The sequence below is a fragment of the Pteropus medius genome, unplaced genomic scaffold (assembly GCF_902729225.1).
Source record: "Pteropus medius unplaced genomic scaffold, Ma_sr-lr_union100, whole genome shotgun sequence".
Lineage (NCBI taxonomy): Eukaryota > Metazoa > Chordata > Mammalia > Chiroptera > Pteropodidae > Pteropus > Pteropus medius.
Window position 1 is genome coordinate 37,022,934 of NW_024344378.1, and position 21,726 is coordinate 37,044,659.

Consider the following 21,726-nt stretch of genomic DNA (forward strand, 5'->3'; position numbering starts at 1 on the left):
CTGGTGTCATAAAGGTTGGGGACCGTTGCGAGTCGAGAGAAATACCGGAACCCTCAATATGCCAGTTTGCCTGTCTCCAAAATGCCCATGTTCACATGAAGACATTCTATGCTAATATGTTGGAGGGGAGAATGGCAGGAGAGAGGGAGGGTATCACTCAGGGTTCAGAGTACTCAGGTATCTGGGTGAACTTGAACAAGTAGTTTAACTTCTTGAAAATGAGAATATCCTTTTTACAGAGTTACAAGGATCAAATGTGATAACGTCTATGAAAGTCCTTTGTAAATAACAAATCAATACACATCTTTTGAGACCTCAAAATTTTTATTTTCTTCAGTTTTCCTTTTCAGTGTCCACAGATGTCCCTCTCAAAGCACTGTATGTAGTACACTATCCTTTCATCCAGGGGACAGACCTGCTCTCGTAACATTTTTATTCTTACTAAATTTACATAATTATACCCCTACTCTACCCCTACTAATGTTGCTCAGCAGAGTAACATTATTAAAATTTTGTATTACACTTAAATGAGGCAGAAATACTACAAACATGAAGTCTTCAGGGAGAGGCAAGCAAGTATTAGAGCCTTGGATTCATGATAGAAGTCTATTATTTAAATAGATAGCACAGACTGCCTTACGTAACTGTCCCTACCAAAGGGGAGACTGGCGTGACATCTGACAGAAATTTGCTCTAAAAGGATTTTGTTTAAATTTTTCATTAGACTGCCTTTATAAAAAATTGAAACAGAATATTCTCCCAGTGGGGGAACAGTTTGCTAAAAAGATGAGAATTTACAATTACCTTTTTAACAGTCTTTTTAGGACTCTATGCTTTCTTTCTATGCCTAAAATGTTAAGCAAGTGTTTGGCTTTGAAATTAGGGAAAGAAAAATAAAAAAACCCCGAAATCTTCCTCTAGTCCAAGAAGGAGGTTTTCAGTCTCTCATGTCTTGGAATGGCAATTTCCCATTATTAAAAGCCTTTGTTCTTCAGGCAATGTGCTAAAACAACAATGGGCAATGGGTGCCTCACTTCTGGGCTGATCACCAGCACACTGTGTAAAAATGCTTTTTTTTTTTCTTCTCAAGGTGATTAGGCTGGTGGGGTGATGAAAACAGAACTACAGCAGAATTACCATTCATTTCCCTCTGCTGCACTGCAGATTCTTTCCGACCCAACACCCGTGTCCTCAGTGACATTAAGTACAGAAGGCAAGCTTTCCCTTTTTTAATGGATGCAGCAATCCAAAGAACAGATGGGGAGATCCATTGCTTTTAGAAATTAAATATGATAATTCTGTTGCTCTACAATGTTAAAACATTTCAATCCTGGATGTTTTAGGGAGATGGGGATAAAATCTGTATTTCAAATGGTGGGAGCCTGCTGTGAATACAGATGGAAATTTTATGGTTTGTCTAATGCTTGCCTATTTTAATAAAGAGAATAAATTACAGCAGCGTAACTTCATTCTATACTTCATGTGTTGCAGTATTGAAATAAAAGTAGCCACGTATCCCGGAATCTTTTATCTCTTTGCATTATTCAGTTTATTCCAACCCTGCTTCTGAAATTTTTTTTTTTATCAAGAAGAGCACATTCACAAAAAGGAGGGAAAAGAAAATCTCTAGGGGCAATATGGAATTCTTAACACACACACACATGCACACACCACACACACACACACTCACTCACTCCAAGGGAAGGAACAAAAGTACTCTTTGTCTGGTTACTATGAGAACCAAATGATAGAACCTCACCTTTGAGACAATGGTATACAATCGTGGAGAATAAACTGACACAGAATGTTTTACTTGCTCTCCTGTCACCCCACAGAGGCAGATAGGATCCCAAACCAAACACTGCTTCTCTACGTTCAAGGGTGTCTATTAAGACTTTCAGCTTCATCCATGACATTTATTGATCATTCTTACTAAATTTCCATTAGTTCATCATTTATTCCATCCTACACAAAGGGTATACATACCACACGAAGTTAAACTATGATCACAAAACATTGCTGGCAATTTTTTACAGAAGTAGAAATGAAAATAGAGCCAAATTAAAATACAACAAGGAATAAAATTACCTGACATTTTTGTGACAGGCTGGAAATGGACTTGCTCCTCTCTCACTAACAACATGACACTTAGGATGCGCCGATATGTTTTAGAAGCAATATGCTGAAAGTCTACATGGCCAAGTTTTGGGTCCCAATTCTTAGTCTATGCGTGTACCTCAGAATGGTTCCCTAAGGAGGATAATATCTTAAAAGGAAACCCTAGTTTTAATTATCTTTCTTTGACACAGAAGACTCTAAGAACTAACATTAAGGTTCAACAATGGTGCCGGAATTCCTAACACTGCTGCTTCCAGTGGAGGAGGGACACTAACCTGGAAGTGACACAAAGGAACTTTCAGGGACAATGAAATGTAATATATCTTATTGGGGGAATGAATTAAACGACTATGCCTTTGTTAAAACTTATTCCATATATACTTAGGAACGTTGCATTTGACTCAAGTAAATTATAACTCATTTAGAAAAATCTCCCTGGAAACATTAAAAAATAATAAGATTCTAAGCCTAGAATTCCTTTCAGAATTTTCTGGGCATATAATTGTAAGGTAAATAAACAAAAAACGTTGGACATTTGCATGAAAGCTGAGGTATTCCTGGTGCCACTCGTCTCTGCTTCAGTGCCACACTTTACGAAGACATTGCCGTAAAAAGCTTAGTGTTATGAGATGAAAGTAAATATCACTGAGAATGCAATTAAAAGCTCTACATTAACTTGCAAGTTCAAGCTCAAATTCTGGGCTAGGCATTCCTGCCACTCTCCCCATGATGACTTGAGGGACTCTGGGACTTCTCAGATATATCTGAAGTAAATGTCCCAGCTGTGGTCCATAGCACAAAAGACTGAGTCTAGGAAGGCCACTCTCCATAGAATATGTGCGTGTCTCATTTTATGATAATTGGATAGCAGACCTCAAAGACAGATACATCAAGACACAGTTATTTTAATATAAAAGGACTCCTTTATATTGCCAAGTGCCATAATGTATTTTACATCTACCCAGGGAATTTTCTGTTTAATATAACTACTGCGACAAGCAGTAGACACCTGTTTTATCTTCTAAAATCAACAAACTATAGACTGTTTTCTCTCATTTTGTCTACTTTGACTCTCAACTAAACTCTTATTAGACTAAACTCTGTTTATTAGTTCTGCTGAACCTAATACAGATAAATAGTTGTCAGGCTAATACAATTAAAAACACAGATATACAAACACACATGAACACGAACATACAAGAAGAATTAATAAAAAAATTAATCTCATGAATTTTGGGGTAATGGTATTCCTTACTAGTAATTCAGGCTTTACTAGTAAAGCAACATTTGTCATCAAAAGTATGCTTCCCCAGACATGTTTCACAAAAGGTCTGTTGTGTGTATTAATATTTTTGCACAAGTCTTTAAAATGCAGCTTCAAACTTTAACTATTCTTTCAATATAAGTACATTTCAGAAAAGTTATATCTAGTGCATGCTGTTACAGTTTTTGACAAATGTTCAGAGCATTCTTATATCTCATGTAATTATGCTCTAAAAGAACATATTTGTAAAGAAAAAAATATTAAATTATTATTATAATTATTATTATTTTAGGCGAGGCAACCCTTGTTTGACTTCACAGATCGCAAGGACCTTGTCAGCTTACAATCCCTTATTTTTTTATTTTTTACGCCTACAGCACCCGGTCTTCCTAGGTGGTCTCCTATCCAAGTACTAACCAGGCCCGACCCCGCTTAGCTTCCGAGATCAGACGAGATCGGGCTTGTTCAGGGTGGCATGGCCGTAGACTAAATTATTTTTCAAGATACTTCCTTTTAAATTTCTCTAAACTTTGAAAATTATACTTTTAAAGATGTTATATGAAAGAAATGGATTGTATTAAATGATCATGCAGTTTACTGTGGATGATTTTCTTCTATTTATCTCTTTTTAAAAAATCACTATAAATATAATGTTCACAAAATGGAAAAATATATTAAAGCATGCCACTGTTTAGGGGGTTCATTGTGAATATAATACTTACAGTATGTGGGAGAGCATGAACATGCCATCACAGTTCTTATCATGAAGATCGTCATAATCTAAATCTGAGATGCCTTTTAACTAGCACTTCTAAATTCATCATGCCCAATGAATGACAGCTTAGACAAAAAGCAATGGCTCCAACACTTCTCAGAATAATTCAGTAATGATTCTCCAGGTTTCTAATTTTTCAACTCAGTGGATTTCTGTTCTTTCGGGTGTTCTAAGTACAGACAGAGATTTGGCATTTTTGAGCTAGTACTAAAAACCCAAGTTAAAAGTCAACAGAAAGTAACATTTTTTACTTTGCAAAAATATTATTAACAGTTGACAGGAGTAAGGGAAAGCAAGAGGAAGGGAGGGGGCATATTTTATACAAATGTCAACCAATCCCTCTGCATTTCTTTTGAAATACAAGGTATAACTAGCCTCTCAGATATTTATATCTGCCATTTCTGATATATGCTTCTCATCTCCTTCCTTTCTCCTCTACCCCACATTACGCCATCATGTTCAATGGATCCCACTTCTGAAAGTTTTTCTGTGTTCTCTATACCATCTGCTTACATTCTCGGTCTTCGGGGCCAGCTTCAGTGTCCATGTCACTCTATCCTCTGCTCTGGGAGATGTGCCCTTCATATGGCCTCCATTTCACTTTATATTTTCTATATCAACTACAGGAGGCCCTCAAATAACGTTGTTTCATTTAATATCATTGAGGGGAAAAAACTCAATTCTGGTAGGTGCCACTGTCTGTGTAGAGTTTGCCCGTCCTTTCCACGTCTGCGTGGGCTTTCTCTGGGTACCCTGATTTCTTCCCACATCTCAAAGCTGTGATGTGAGGAGAACTGGCGTGTCCACGCTGACCCAGTCTTAGTGAGTGTGGGTGGGTATGGGTGGGCCTGTGATGGAAAGGCGTCCTGTCCAGGGTGGTCCTGCTTTGTGCCCTGAGCTGCCAGAACAGGCTCCAGCCACTCAAGATCCTGAACTGGAAAAAGTTCAGGTTGAAAAAGAGAAATCTTTTTTTATTCATCTTTCTTAAATATATGTAGAGCTCATACTTATTTCAATGCTTACTATTAGAAGTGTTTTGAGGCTTTATTTAGTATTTTGGTGATTTGTTCTGTGACCAAAAATATGCTGTAGGAACTTAACTCTTGTATATATAAATTAACCTGCGGTAAAACTGATTATACATAGTTTTGCTTAAAGTCTCTGTATCCAGGATTATATCAATGACGGTAAGTGAGGACTTACTGTATAAAACTATTTTAATGCTTTTAAACTTGTCTATCTTTCTTACTAAACTACCAGTTCTCAAAAGACTAAAAGCATGTCTTATTTCTCTTTTTATCCACAAGGCATGTAAATATTCGTTGAACTGAAACACTGTTGAATCAAAATAATGTGGGTTTCCTATTCACTGCACTACAACAAACATTTCAGAAGTTTGTTCCTTTTATGTCCCTTTTTCTGGTTAATTTTTCTCTCAAAAGAATTCCACATTTATACATGTGTAACCACTATGCTGTATGCCTGAAACTAATATAAAACATTATTAAATGTTAAGTGCAACTGAAAATTAACTAACTAAATAAATAAAATAATTCCACATGCTTTAGTGTCTAAAGATTTAGTCCATAAAAGTTCATCTCTAAGAAAACCACTGTTTACCTATTGGTTAATCTGAAATAAATTAAAAAATCAACCTTTGATAAAGTTTAGCATATTACATAATTTGTCACTCTCTGGTTTCTCACTGATATTGAAGTAGTTCCATCTTTTCTAGTGAATTTTAGAGAACACTTTTATGATAAAGATAAAAATGAAAGCAAAAACAAAAATGGAAGAGCAGAAACCATGTAGAAAAAGAGACAAGGAAGAATGCAGGGTACATAATTGGTACTTAATAATTACTAAGAAAATAATGTCTAAGTATGAGGGATAAAGGAATGGGAGATATTGGGATGGAAAATACAGAAGATAAAGTATTAGCGAGGACAAAACTTTTTCATCTTTATAAAGTGATACTTAGCTGCTATTTATAAATGTTTCGATGTATTCATCAATTAATAAAATGTATATATTTCAATGCCAACCAAGAGACAAAACTAAAAGTTAAAAAGAAAGGATAAAAATCTATGTGCAAAACAAAGTTCCCATGAAAAGGGACTGAACAGGGCTCTCATTGTCTTCTCCCTAAAATGACTGTGACCTTGGCTCCTGTTACCCACAGTGGCAACAGTTGAGGTTATGCTGTATCAATATATTAGGAGCCAGACAATCCACACTCAAAATACTGTCAATTCAGGGTACCACCTGATGGCCAGGGAAAAATTAAGAGGCCTATGCTATTATGTTTTATGAGAACTGGTTAAAGAAACAGAGAGCATTTAGATTGGAATGAAGATGCAGCACCAACACAGCACTGTTTTCATCTATATAAATAGCTGGCATATGGGTGGACATAACAGGGTGCTAGATTTAGTCTCAAAATAAGAGAGTATATTCTAACAATTAGAACTGTCCAGAAAAGGGGTGGGCTATGTTTAGAGGTAGGACATTTCCAGGCACAGGAAATTCGCAAGTAGAGACTGACTAGCAATTCATAGAGCTCTTGTCAAAGAGAAGCAGGTGCTGCAGAGGACCCAGCTCAGTGTGACCCTGAAGGTTCCGTCCACCTCTAAGCTTCCATGACTCTCGGCATTCTTTGGGAATTTTCCACACCACTCTGCCCTTCAAAACTGATGTATTTGTCTTTTATATAAGTCCTATAGGTTCAAATACAGATTTCTACAGTAGCTTTTCTTTTCTTTTAAATGAAATGAAACGATTTACTCTAATGAAGTGATTGAACCATTTATTTTAATATGTAGTCCAGAAAAGTCATTATTAATACATTAAATAAGATTTGAGTGGTTGGTATGAACACAGAGGCAGGATAAATGGATTTTTTCCACCCGTATTCATTGTAAAATAATTTGAAATCATGTTTTTTTGACTCGATCATGTAAATTTGAGTAAAATGCGATTCTCTTGCACATATAACACTTTAGTTTATGTAGCTTTGTAGTGGCTCCCATCAAAACATTTCCTAATAAAACAAGAGCGGATTCCCTCTGATAAGGACATGAGAAACTAAACTAGAATTAAATTGGGAAGTAGTAAAGCTCTTTATGTCTATTTGTGTGCAATCCCCACTTTGCCTGGCAGAAGGTGGTAACTGTGCTAGGGGGCCTCTCCAGTGGTGAGACTGTTGGGAGGAGGAGGTGTCCTTCCCTTGGCTCAGGTAGGAAAAGTCGAAGGAGAATATAGGTTTGGCAAGTTAAAGTTGGGAATAATCAAAACAAGAAGGCAATTTGAGAAGAATCAAAACAAAAAATGAGTGAAACACAGGGAATTAAAGAGCCACAGAGACACAAAGCAAAGCAATTAGGTCCTAAATGAGACCCAATATTATGAAAGCTGGAGTTGCTGCCAAAAGCTAAATTTTATGTACTTTCCTAAAGTGCTATGGCATGGAATGTGGAAGGGTCCATTGTGCTTAAACGATCAAGAGATGACAGAAAATTTAAGAAGAAATAATGCCCACTGATGACACTGGAAATTAATAATTGGGAAATGGACTCCTAGAGCACAAAGAATGATGTCATAAGCACAAATGGAAAGCAAGATCCTCAAAGAAACCAAAGGTAAGAGAGTTTGAGGGACAGGTGGTATAGAAGACTCTACATTTGTCCCCACCCCACAACCATATTTCATCAATTTAAATATGTCCCTGAGGAGAGGAGCAGGGCTATCCCAATTTTAGCTCATGTATCTATTTAGCAAGACAATGCCAGACACACCAGGAACCCAGAGTGTTCCTGCTCCAAGGAATTTCTAGTCCTGTAGGAACGTGAGGGAACTGCTGGAGCTGGGAAGGACTCTCCATACCACCGCGTCAGGGTCCTCAGTATAAAAAGGACAAGAAAAAAGCAGCTAAAGTCACAAACTTACGGGCCATGCCAAGATTCAAATCAAGACTTGGGACTTTTTTCATCTAGAGGTCTTCATATACAAAAGACTATAATTATAATTCCATGTAGAATACCTTACGTTTCCTAAGAGATACAGATAGTTATAAATAGTTGTGATAGCTAAGAGGAAAGAAACTGCCCTCAGCTGAGTAAACCAGTGTCTCAGGTGGGATTGGTGATGAGCCCCAAAGAGCTGGAAGGGGCTGTGGGGGAAGGAGGTATCGCAGGCAGAGCAGCACAAAGACTTGTGGTGGACAAGTGTTCTGGGAAGGGTGAAAGGTAGAGTCATTCTCACTAGAAGTAAGGCCAACTAGGAGATTAGTGGAAAATAAGGTTGTAAATGCTGGCTCTCCTTTGAGAATGGAGAACCGTGAGTGCTATGCTAAGGAATCACCAGAAAGAAAGGCAGAAAATGAGAACACTGTACTTAGGAAAAAGATAAAGCCCTAATGTCTCTTGTGCCATTTTTCATAGCAAAAATTGAAATTAACTAAATATACAAAAATAAAAGATTAGTCGGATACATTTTGATGCATCCATAATGTAGAATCCTATAGATCCTTTAAAAATAGAAATGTATTTACTGACATGGACATATATGTTCATATTATATTGTCTGGTGGGAAAAAATGAGGTTACAAAACAAGAGGTACCACCATTATCTCCATTAATTTGGGGGGAAAGGAAAGAAGGAAAGAGAAAGAAAAGAGACGGTCAAGAAAAAGAAAAAAACTAAATATACACTTGCACAGAAATATATTAGAATAACATTTCGAGATGATAACAGTATTGCTTTCCCTGGGTGATCTCAGCCTCCTTGCACTGAATGTTGGGTTGACAATAGACATCAATTATTTACATGGTGAGAAAAACTAAGAGAACTCATAGAACGCCTCAGGATATTACAAGCAAGCAGGGAATAAAAGTGGCACGACAGGTATTAACACTGCCAAAAGCTTTGAAAGAATACTTTGATTGGACAGTACTATTTAGCAGGAAAACCTGTCTGTTCGTGGTTTGCCTCTTTCTCTTTAATTGTTCCTGGGAAACACACACCACAGACAGCCTCTGAAGCATCTTGGGAGAACTGCTAAAACTGAACTTCCGCTGACATGTTTCCAAGCAGATTTCACTCTGAAAGTCAAGGATCAGCTACCAGAGGGAGATCTGCAATGGGAATGCAAAGGTAAATCTATAACGGCCTACCCAGGGGGAGAAGGACTGGCTTTCCCCTCAGCTCAGAAAACCTATCAAGCAGATGGAGACTCCTGCAGTGGAGGTGGGATGCTGCTGCGGAATACACTAGAGCTTTTTTCCAAGAGATCTTGGGAAAGCCACTGCACCTTCACAGGACCCAAGCATCCTTACTCCCCATATCACGTTCAATGCTGTCTCCATAAACCACATTCTCTCCTAATAGAAATTAATATAAATTTGGTTCTGGGTTTGACTGCCCTGTGTGTATATATGTATGTATGTATGTATGTATGTATGCATGCATGTATGTGTGTATGTGTGTATGTGTGTGCATGTATGTGTGTATACACATATACACATACACACACATGTATGTGTATGTAATATTTACAGATACATGTGTATATAATTATTACATTTTATATGAATACAGTTTTTCTCCATATACACACAAATTTTTATTTATTTACTCCACAGGGGTAATTAACTACAGCAAATTTCCTTTCCCATTTTTAACTGATGACTCTTACTCAACATGCTTAGCATAAAACAAACTCATTTCTTCCAAGTGGACGAGGAAAAGAGGAAAGAAGTGGGGAAGTGGGAGGAATTAATATTTTTTGAATTACTGCACTGTGCTGGACACTTCATGTTTGATTTAATTTTGTCTTCATAATGTCTCTTTGCAATAGGTGTTATTACAGATGAGGACACAGAGGCTCAGAGTGGTTAAGTAACCGACTTGAAACTATGCAGCTTAAAGAAGTGATCGTGACGAGATTTAAACCTAAGCCTAAGTGACTCCACAGCTCACTCCCAGGACCATTTGCTCATTTCAAAGAGCCTCCAAAAATCAATTTTCCTATTATTTCAGAGATCCCTAGCAGCACATTAAAAAAAAAAAAGGTGTATTAAGTTCTATGTGCAGGTACAGCACAGATCATATGAATAATTTAGGTTCCACTAAAGCTGAAGTGACACTCTAGCAAAGCAGATCAAAGCTGAGAATGCCAAATGCACCATGAACACACTCCCTTCCTGACATTGCAAACAAAATCCTAACTAATGCACCAGAAAATAAAAAGATAATGCTTCTCAGATGGCAAATGGATGGCTATGTAATTATTTTAATCTTATCCCATGGAATATCCATTGAAACACATTATGCAAAAATCAAAATACAAATTGGCCTGTGAAGACAAAGTTTTCCAAGGAAAGCATGGAGAATACCAGGATCAGGCCCCAGCACAGTGGAACAAGAGAAAGCCATGCTGCTTTAACCGTACTGCACATCTGTGCAAAATCAAGATCAGGGCTCACATCAGCCCGGTCATAATACAGTCAACGGGGAAAACATGTATTTTAAATGTACTCATAGTTACCCTCAAAGATCCAATTTCAGCTAAGATGAGCATAATCAAAACCTTTTGAAAAGAATCACAGACTGGAATAGAGGATTATCAGGATAGCTAATTCTACAGTAATAAAGACAGGTGAATGTGTGAATTTCACATGCCTGAATTACCAGTATTAATATATTAATTCTATTTGGAATAAATGTGGATGGAATAAGTGTACATAACAAAACCATTTATTGTTACATGGCAAAAGATTCCAGCTGAGGAGGCATAGTAAGGCAGGGATCGTTAACAATGGCTACTCTTCACAGGAAAGAAATTAATTGCATTCAGAATATTTCAACACCAATATGGTTATTTTCCTGTTATTTAAGGGCAGGCAAATGCATTTTGAGTGTTGACAGAGCTAAGTAAATATATTCACTATGTTACCGAATCAAGTTGCAGTGGCCAAACCACTGTACAGAGGGCGAGCAGGTCCTTATAGAACAGAGAGGGAGCAGTGGATAGTGTGCAGATCTGGTGACCTCAGAACCTCTCAGCATGTCTTATTCCCTTTACCCCTAACAAGCGGGTAGCAGGAATGTGGCCAGGAATTATGAGACTAGACATTTTGAGAATGTACTAATAGAAAACAAAATGCATTGTTCAAGGTTATGACTTTGGTAAATGTTGCTTCCCTAGACTATTGTAAATCCACAGTGCCAAAGTCAATTATGATCTTTTTGTACCTGATTCAAAATTGCTCTGTGCTTTGCAATAATACTTAATATCCTCATGTAACATTTGAAGATGAAAACATAGAGCTTAAGTGATGCATCGTTATTTAAAAAGCACTTCTTATCTGGTATTTATCACATAAAACAAATGAACAATAACACTGGTAATAAAGAGTGGCATAAAAATGATTTAGAACTGATTAGAAATAAAATAAAAAATGAAAGTAAAAGCTTTCTCTAAATGCAAGAATCTTATATGACCAGTAGATAATCTGTAAGCAGAATAGTGAAATGGAAAGGCAGGGAAAGGTCTTAGAGCAGTGGTCCCCAATCTTTTTGGCTCCAGGAACCAGTGCTCCTATGAGAATCTAATGCTTGATGATCTGAGATGGAGCTGAGACAGTGATGCTAGTGCTGGGGAGCGGCTGCAAATACATATGAAGACTCGCTGGCTCACCTGCCACTCACTTCCTGCTGTGTGGCCCAGCTCCTAAGAGGACACAGACCAGTACCGGTCTATGGCCTGGGGGTTAAGGACCTCTGCCCTAGAGTCTGACAGCAATGGGTTCAAGTTCTGCCTGTTTTTTGCTTGCTATTACTGATAAATTCAATTTCTAAGCCTCAATCTCTTCACCTGCAAAATGAGAATAAAACCATCTAATTCAGAGGGTTCATTTGTAAGTATTAACTGAGATAACAGCTTTTCACATCTACCAATTATTTTGCTCTAAATGGAACCTAACTTCTGCTAGCTGTTTTCCTATTAATTCAAAATGAGACTCCACTTTTCACCAACTCCTGTCTCCAAATTAAAGATTTTTACTCATTGTCCTTATTGTCAAGGGTGGCGGGGGCGGGGGGTGGGGGGAGCAGGAATATTACTTCATAAGGCCTAAGAGATCTTTCCTATCCTGATGACAAAAGAATCTGGCAAAACCTATCGTGACTCAATATTAACGTTTTGTCTGTGTCATCAGCTAAAGCAGCTTTTTGATGTTGGTGTTAATTTTTTGCCATTCTACAAATTATATTTTAATTCCTGATCTAGGCTCTGAAAAGTAGGCTGTTTCGAGGCCCAATATGAGTTATTTAAAACCAGCTTATTCCAGTTTTCTCATAAAAATGATAAGCATGAAATGGAAGGTAGCGGCAACCGAGTAGGAATATCCTCATTTCAAAACCAATAAACCAGCCAATACAAAATGATTTTACTGCTTATCTTAAAAAATGTAAACACTTTGGGAATTATGTTCACATTCATTTTACCATTAATATTGATTATGATCCTGTTAAGACAGGATGCATTTCAAGTAAGCGTGTGAAGTGAAAGTGGCTAGAAGTTCAGTTAATTTATTTACTGTATCCAGTATTATCACTCTCCTGCCCTACATGCCCCACTGTGTACTTTTCTTTTAGGGGAAGAGAGGATCACAAGGATTCTATTAGGAATTTTCTAGGGGCAGAAACCCCAGCATGGCATTCCATGGCCCAAGAAAGATTTATCTCATGAAGCCCAGTATTCCATGAAAATTGTGCTCTCAGTGGTTACTTGGAAGTGATCCAGGTCTGGAAGAGAATGAGGGGTAAAGCATGAGGAGTAGTGGAATAAGCACAGGGCTGAGAATCGCAGTGATCTGGGTTTGAATTCCAGCTTTATACCTACCCTCAGGTGCAATCTCCCAGAGTTTAACTTCCCTAATAGAAAATTGAGATAATAATACTCATGCATGAAGATTCAATAAATAATCTACTTGAAGCACTCAGTAGAATGTGTGGCCTACTGTAGTTCCTCAATGGATTTTAGCTCAATAAAGAAAGGGTAATTTTTGCTCTATATACTTTTGCCTTTGGGAATCTTTCTGTACTGTTCTTCAAAAGTAAAAAATCACAGAGTCTACAATAAAAATGTCTAAGAATAGATGTCCAAGTTTCAGGTTCAGTTTTCCTATTTGGTTTAGAGTAAATGGGAGTGTTTAAACACACTGAGTGGGCCAATTTTGGTCCGGGGCAGGGTAGCTTGCTGTGTCTAATTAAAAACTGTAGAGGTCCTCACAGGGAAGTCTGAGAAAGTAGGGAAAGTGCTGGTAAAGGAAGATAGTCAACAGGTTACTTTGGGTTCTGTCAGATTCTTCACTCCTTCCTCAGTCCCCAACTATCCCGAAACTATTACCACCTCTTTAGTGGTTATGCTACCTAAAGGGGGTGATTAATTGGTTGGTAACTACACACACACACACACACACACACACACACATATGTATGCATGCATGTATGCATATATATATCTTATAGACATATTGTACAGATAACATTTTGTTTCTTTCAATAATTATAATGTAAAAACTATGCAGTGAAGATCGTTTCATCCAACCCAAATAAGCACTTTTTTTCCTATAAATATTTCAACATTTACACCAAAATCTGCAAATGGTCTGTTTGTTAAAAAAAATTATTTGATACTTCTATCTGCACATATGGGTCTTAAGCTTTCTTCAAAGTCTACCTAGGCTATCATTTAACTACTGAGAGAAGCTAATTAATAGTAGTCTCAATGAATGCAAAAGTATTTAACATATGAGTCTTCAGGAATATTTCTCAAAATGACAAATTTAATTCCCTGAGGGCTGTGGAAAAGTTTGCAAAGAGCTAAACTGCAGGACTCAAAGCGCTGTTTGAGGATGCCAGTCTATTAACAAAATTTCATTCACCAGTGCAACCTTGGGCTTGCTGAAACTTCCAGAGTTTAACCTCACCCTCCTTCTTGGGTAGTCACCTGATTACATCTGAGAGCCCATACTACGAGGAAGGGAAGCTGGAAGCCCTTGCTCAGTACTCCTTTTATGCCAGGAACCTGGCAAATTATCTTTATAGTATTTCTACTCCTTACGGTATATATGCAAGTACAGGATTACTATATATCTCCATTTGACCAATGTGGAACCTGAGGCCCAAAGCTAACCAGTAACAGCTGCAATATGAACTCACATCTAGACCCAGAGCCCACTCTTTCCACTACCATGAATTGTAATATCGTACGTCCTTACTTAATATCACTGATAGATCCTGAGACTTTAAGCAAAGCAGCAATATAAAGAAGCTAATTTTACTACAGGCCAACAGGAGTTAAGTTCCTACGTCATCTTATCAATGTGATTCAACGAAACTACATTATTTGAGGACCTGCTGTACTTAGCTCTCTTTCCACAACTTTCTCCATATTCTCTGCCTGTCTTAATAACGTTTTTAATCCTCTACTAAACAAAATTAACCATATTTTCACACTCCAACTGTATAGATTTCTTAAAAAACTATTTCATTAGGATAAAATAATGCTGTACATATTGCTTAAGTTACAAGGTTTTTAGCGTTACCTACAGGTAGATTATAAATGTTTCAGAGTCACTGGCTTCCAGTTGCTAGATAATCTTGAACTTCCTTCCAACCTTCTCCAACGAAGTTCTCTCTCCCGATTCTTTCCCATGCAGTCCATATATCCTTCTTATGTGGCGATGGTACTAGTTGGCTATTACTGTTCTGCCAAAAGGCAAGCTATATACCTGGTAGAAATAAACATCAGTCTCTATTCTACCCATTTTAATGGGCTTTATCTAAATTCAAATAGAACTGATGATATGATCCTATTTCGTAGAAGGTCATTCATCTATGACTGAGAAATAACTTCCTGGAACCAACTAGATCTAAATTGAAATCTATACATTTTAAAAGCAGCTCCCATAATGATAAACCATTCCATTTTGTGACACCACTCTGGATCCAGAACATAATAAGTGAATGGGATAAATGCCAAAAAAATCTGAACTATATGGGAAAGATTCAAAGTCGATTTCCATTGTTTTGCTTTCAACTCTTCTGTTTTTAATTTATACAAATTAGAAATACCAATTTGGGTAAAACTACAGCAGATTGCTTATTTTCAAACGTTACCTTTCTACACAACTATTTCTTTAAAATGATAATTTAGATTATGTAACTGATACTATCATTGTAGTTATACATTCTCTTTCAATATTTAACCTATACATCAATCAATATATAAACTAATGATTCTGTTTTTTGTTTCATTGACTGGATTCCTTTAAAAATTATTTCAAATGTGGAAGCAGAGTAACTTAAGTGTAATGATTTACATAATATTTAGATTGTGCAGTTAAACTGAAATGATTGCATTATAAGAATTCCAATTACTAAATAGTTTAACTCTCAACATTCCAAAAGTGATCATTCTTCTCTTGACAGAATTCACCATAGATGTCTATTAAAAAAGAACTCGTTAAAATATCTCTGCTGTTGAGGTTCTAATAGCCCAAGCAAGTGACTTTGAACCACAGAGATCCTGGTTTCAAGTTCAGCTATTTCTGTGACTGAGGCGAATCACACAACAAACTTAGACTAATCCCTTTGTCCATGTGGATAACACTATGGCATAGTGTTAACATAAATTCAGATAGGATAAGGAATGCAAAAGGTACCCAAGAACAAAAGAGGTCCGCCAAAATAATATATTCTTTTTTTCCTCAGTCTTTACCTGTACCTGTGTAGAACAGTAGAAGCATAATCTAAAAGACAGCAGGTAGATGGTTCTACAGGTCCATTCTTTATATTACCAGCCCCAGCACAGTGATGGGTACAATGCAGATGTAAATACATTTTTATTAAATGAATAGATGCAAGTAAAATGATTAATGTAAACTTTTCTGATACTATAATTAGAAAAAAAAATAGAGCACTGCCAAATCCCCTTTTTCCTCACGCATGTCTATAAAAAGCTAACTTGTTTTATACTGAGATTCAAATGTGTGCACGCGCACATGCACACACAGATGCACACACACAGACACACAAATATATCATTCTCACCAAAGGAAAATTAAGAGACAGAATAGATCATGGGCCTGAAGAGTAATGAAGAAACAGTTCAATAGTTATAGTATGATGACAAAACTAATGAAAATTTTAAAAATAACGTACGGATGTTAATAAATGTATAATTTATACCTAACAAGATCTTGTACTGGTTATAATGGTAATTGATCAAGGGCAAGAAAGTGTTTTTTAAAAAATGAACAGATGATTTTATTGAGGAAAAAATGTACTTTGATAGTAACAGAGAGCACAGAGAACCAACCAATTGGCTGACAAATTTTGTTTCCCTACTCCTATATATATATATATCATGGGACACCAAAGAAAAAAGGTTTATAAGCATTCCTAGGAGTGAGCTAAGCCTTCTTCCATCTATCTTCTTCCAAATGGTGAAAGAGTGGAGGCAGGGTAGGAGCCGGATGTGCTCCTAGGGAGCTTACCAGCCCAACTTCAGTGAGTTGACTTGTTGACACAATCCCTGAAGGATGAGGTTGGAAACAGTCTGTTCGTTCTTCTGTTCATGTGTCTGTTCATTACGAACATCAACAACAGCAACAATTATATGGCTCTTTTCACCCAGCACTGGCCTAATATTAATTCACTGAAATCTCATTACAACTGTGTGGCTTAGTACCTACTACTATTATATTCATTTTGCAGGTGAAAAGACTAAGTAAGGCACTGAGAGGTTAAATAACTTCCCCCAGGGTCACTCTAGCTAAGTGATAGTGCCAGCATCTGAACTCAGACCGTCTTATTCTATGGTCCATGCTCTTAATTATTACATTATACTGCCTTTCCCAGCCATCCAATTTCCCACCCACTTACCTATTCAGCAAGCCCCAGTTTGGTAGTAGGTGACTATGAAACCACCTCTGCTCTCAAGGAGCTCACAGTCTCTTAGGTGAGACACACATGTAAACACATAATGACCATGCAGAATATCAAGTATGCTGATAGAGAAACCAGACTCCCTAGAGATCTGGAGTTGATGTGCTAGGCGTAGCAGAAAACAGATAATTTCCATTTATCTCATATGGATACACACAAACCCCTGCCCCCAAAAGTCCAGCTGCTTCAGTACAAAACTGCACCCTGCCTGGCATGTTACATCATGGATGTCAAAGGTACCTAGGTAACTAGGCATGGAGGAAGCCTGTAAAATATCAGGAGGAACCATGATTCTATAGCAAGAGATAATACTCAATAGTAAATGTCTCCTGAAATTTGTTCTAAAATCCTTAAAATGCTTTAATCCTAAAAGAGACTGCTAGAGTTTCATTACAATAAACCCAGTGGTTAAATACAGATTCCAAAGTCCTATGACCCAAGTTTAAGTCTTGGTCTACCACTTACTAGTTGTATGACCTCAGACAAGCAATTTATTCTCTTTAAGCCTTGGTTTTAGCTATGAAAAATGGGGATGAAAATACCTGCCTCACAGAGAAGTTGAGGGGGGGAAAAAAAAAAAAAGAATCATCCACGGGAATCACTCAATACATTGCTGGTATAGAGCAAGCACCAAACACCACTGTGTTACAGCAACATGTCTCTGAGAATTTGAAGTTCTGGTGTTGGTAATTTTTTATTTCATTTTCCAAAATTTAAAAAAAAAATGCTTATGGTAAAACATTAGAATCTACTGAAGAGGGTAAGAAAAACAGACACACTAACATACCTGTTATTGGTGATATAAAGCCCATTATTTAAGGTTCCAGATGTCTGGGAAATATCTTGTCATTTAGAAGGTTATCAGAATCAAGCCCATTTTGATGCACAGCTATGAAAACATTAACTACATATACTATATAGTGTAGTAGTTAAGAGCATAAGCTAAAGAGACTATTCAAATTGAACTCTCAGCTCTACCACTAATTACTGTGGGGACTCTGAGAGAATAGTTTAAAGGCTATGCCTCGGTTCTCTCATCTGCAAAATGGGGATAATAAAAAGTACTTTCTTCGCAGGGTTGTTATGAAGATTAAATGAGTCTCTACCTATAAAGCAATTGAAAACCCTACCTGGTGCATTTTAAGTGGTCAATAAATGTCCTGGGAGAAAAGACATGAATCCAGGAAATTTAATTCTTCATCTTCCGCTTCAAGCCAGGAACTTGGCAGCTATCCTAGAATCTGATCTCTCCCTCTCACATCCTACATACAATCCATTGCCAAATTCTACTGAGTCTTACCCTAAATATCTCTCGTATGCAACACACTCTCTCCACTGTCAGAGCATTTGCTTGGTTCAGACCCTGAACATTTCTTGTCCCTGTATCACCATGCTGACTACTCTCGTAGTGATGCCTGGGTGATGGTCTTAAACCATAAAGCTATTCAGTCTCTTCTTCCTAATACCATCATGAAAATCATTCATGTCTTTCCCTCTTTTGAGCACGATAACTCCAACCCTGTAAGATGATCTGGGTTCTGACTACTTTCAGCCATTTTTCCTGCCATACACTCATGTCCCTTTGCTCTACGTGTTCCAGAATATGTTTCCCATGCACCCTGATGGTCCCTCTTATTTTTATCAATTTGAGCATGGGATTCTCATCCTTCTGTTTGTCTACCTCACTCGCTCCTCCTCTAAGTCTCAGTTTCGCTAAGAACCATGTCTGAGCCAATCTGAGTTGGACTGGGGGTTTTCCTGTGGGCTCCTGTGGCTCTTTTCACACTTAAAGTAAGGTGTTTAATGATGCTCTTCTCTTTCTCCTCCCTCTGCAGGGAGCTACTGCACTGTTACCACTATGCCTAGTTTAGCTTTGTCTCCAACACTGAATGCAATGCCTGATCCACAGAAGTTATTCAATAAATGTTTGTTGAAAAAAATGAAGCCATGAATATTCATTTCTGCTCTGCTACTGAATAGCTGAATGAGTTTGACATCAATAATCAGAAAGGTTTTTAATCATAGAATTGTCATTTTATCCTAGTATATCCCTATGTCAGTCATATATAGAGAGGGGATATCCATAAGCATTTCTTTTTTTAGTATACATTTCCTTAGGTCACCTCAAAGTTTTTTTTTTTTTGTAGTGAATATATACAAACATACAGAAAAAACACATTTATTGACTAAATTAAGGTCAATTCTCTTACTTCGCTATTGAAATTTATTTTATAGTTTATGTGGGGAGAGAGCAAAACATGCAGGTAACAGCATCAGAAGCCAGTGGCAACAAGGGAAGTACAGGGACTGAAAAGCATTTGTGACTTCGAACCCTCATGGGTTCATGGTAGTTTGGGGCATCTACTGACTATCACCTGGGTGTAGGGAATATAAAGAGTTCCTCTCTGCAAGTTGCTTACTGAAGGGATGGATCCAATAGTAACCTACTCAAAGGCATTCAGACTACCTTTGGCGCTCTTCCCACTTGCTGCCAACCTAAGGGGTCCATCAGGAGAGAAGGAGAGTGAAAGGGAAAAACATCAGGCTCAGGGAAGAGCAACAGAAAGGTGTGGGCAAGGGAGATCTGTAAATGCAGTAGTAAGACAATTTAAGCCAGATAGTCACTGAAACTTTCTTTTCCTTAAAAATTTTTTTTTTGCTTCAAGCCAGAAAAATTGGTGTTAAAAAGATTAAGAGTTCATCCGCCTAGATGCACTTCTTTTGAATAAGGTTTTCTTTTTCTTGACACAAAAGCTGTGCCAAGAATAAAACAAAACACATCGTTATTAAAATACAACTAATTATAGATCCCTAGAAGTTTCCTACTTTTTTTTTTGACTGGTAACAACTTATTTGTGGTAATCAATATTTATAATAGACCAAATGTGTAACTCATTGGGTTTTTAAAAAAAAACTGATAAAATGTGAATTCAATGTTCATATTACACATATTATGATTTCATTATAATACTTAGTAATAGTTCATACTGTATAATGTTGTGTCGAAAAAATACAATCAAAAAAGGTTTATCTTGGGCTTGCTCAGACCCAAATTGCAGGGGTACCGTGAACCAAATTTCTTACTTTATAAATTAGATGGTCTATAAGTTTTTCTTAAGCTTTTCTATTTTGTGATTTTATGAGAGTATTCACTATTACTTCTAGGTAAGTAAAAGATCCTAGAGATATTATTCACTGTTACTTTTATGAAACTAAAAGATCCTTGCTCTGCATATGAGCAAGAGCAACTATCCCCACAATACCCAACAAAAGACTGAAAAGCAGCTTTTCCAATTGGAATGTTTCCTACGCTATGGAGCAAAGGAGCCCACAGGCCTTAATTAGATTCTTAGGAAAAGCTAAGAAAAAAAAAAACACATAAAGTCCAAACAATTCACTTCACAGAGAATAAGTGCTAGTATGCTATGCCACTGGAAGAAATCTAGAGTGCATCTTTAAAGTAATTCAATCTTAACTTTGTACATAAAAAGTAGTCCAGGAAATATTCATAGTTCATTTGATGACGAATATTAAATTTCCTATAAACACACATGCCTTTGGTAGGGAATATACATTATATACAGTGTTAAGAATTAACAAGTACAACAGCAATGAAAGTGTTACCCAACTAGCCACTGTTTGAATCTACTCTGAGTGTCCTGAGAACAAAACACGGAAATCTGCTTGCACACTGACAATAGTGATATTGATATTTCTCCTTGTTCCCTCTGGTTGCTAAGAGATTTACATCGGACAGACTCTGTTGTACTCATCACAAAACATTTTGGTCCACCAAGCATTTGCCTCAGCTCACAGAGTCCAGAAACTCCCTTTGCCTCACCCCTGCCTTATTCTGCTTCCAAGTCAAACAGGGGCCCAGGCACAGAAACAGCAGGCCTGTCGTCGCTACCATAGGACACTGTTGTACATAAACCTGGCTCAGCTAATAACTCCTATACAGTATGGACAGTAATGATGACACTATCTTCATAAAAATATATGTACCTTTCCTCATGTATCTTAGAAGCCAGTTTATCATGTGGGGTGGATAGAGGTGTGTGGACAGAGGGCAATCGATAGCGACCTACTCATAGATGAAACTCATACAATATGATTAGACCAGAACCTAGCAAAATATGGCAATTTCCTAACAACTCGGTTATGCAAGGCCTTGAAATATGCCTGCACAGGATTCTCTAAGTTTATACTTTTGTGAAAATCTATTCAAGAAGTTTATTTGCAAGAATATTGAAGTGGGAACTATCTAAATTTAACATCTCGCAGCAAGGCAACTGCAGCCCTCCAAACTCAATCTCATAAAGTGTGCCATGTCACAAAAGGCAGAGGCCTCTTCTATAGATACTAACTCGAAAGAAAATGGCAAAGGCCCACAAAATATTCATGATCACCCCTGAAGAGAGGTACATGTGGTGAATGAAATCTGCATGTCATTTAGAAAGCACATGCACCACTGCTCAGAGCAAATTAAGATTATCTCTCCCTTGGGGATTCTCACAAAGAGACATAAAAATGCTTTACGATCTGACTTCCATAC

At 37.3% G+C, this 21,726-nt stretch overlaps 1 protein-coding gene and 1 non-coding gene across 23 annotated transcripts in view; both read right to left on the bottom strand.

The window, feature by feature from the left end:
- Positions 1–21,726, bottom strand: part of ANK3 (ankyrin 3) — a 563,084-nt gene that overhangs the window by 267,654 nt on the left and 273,704 nt on the right. The window lies entirely within an intron of this gene.
- On the bottom strand, positions 3,751–3,869 carry LOC120610024 (5S ribosomal RNA). The gene has a single exon (XR_005654865.1). It is a non-coding gene; the product is annotated as a 5S ribosomal RNA (ribosomal RNA).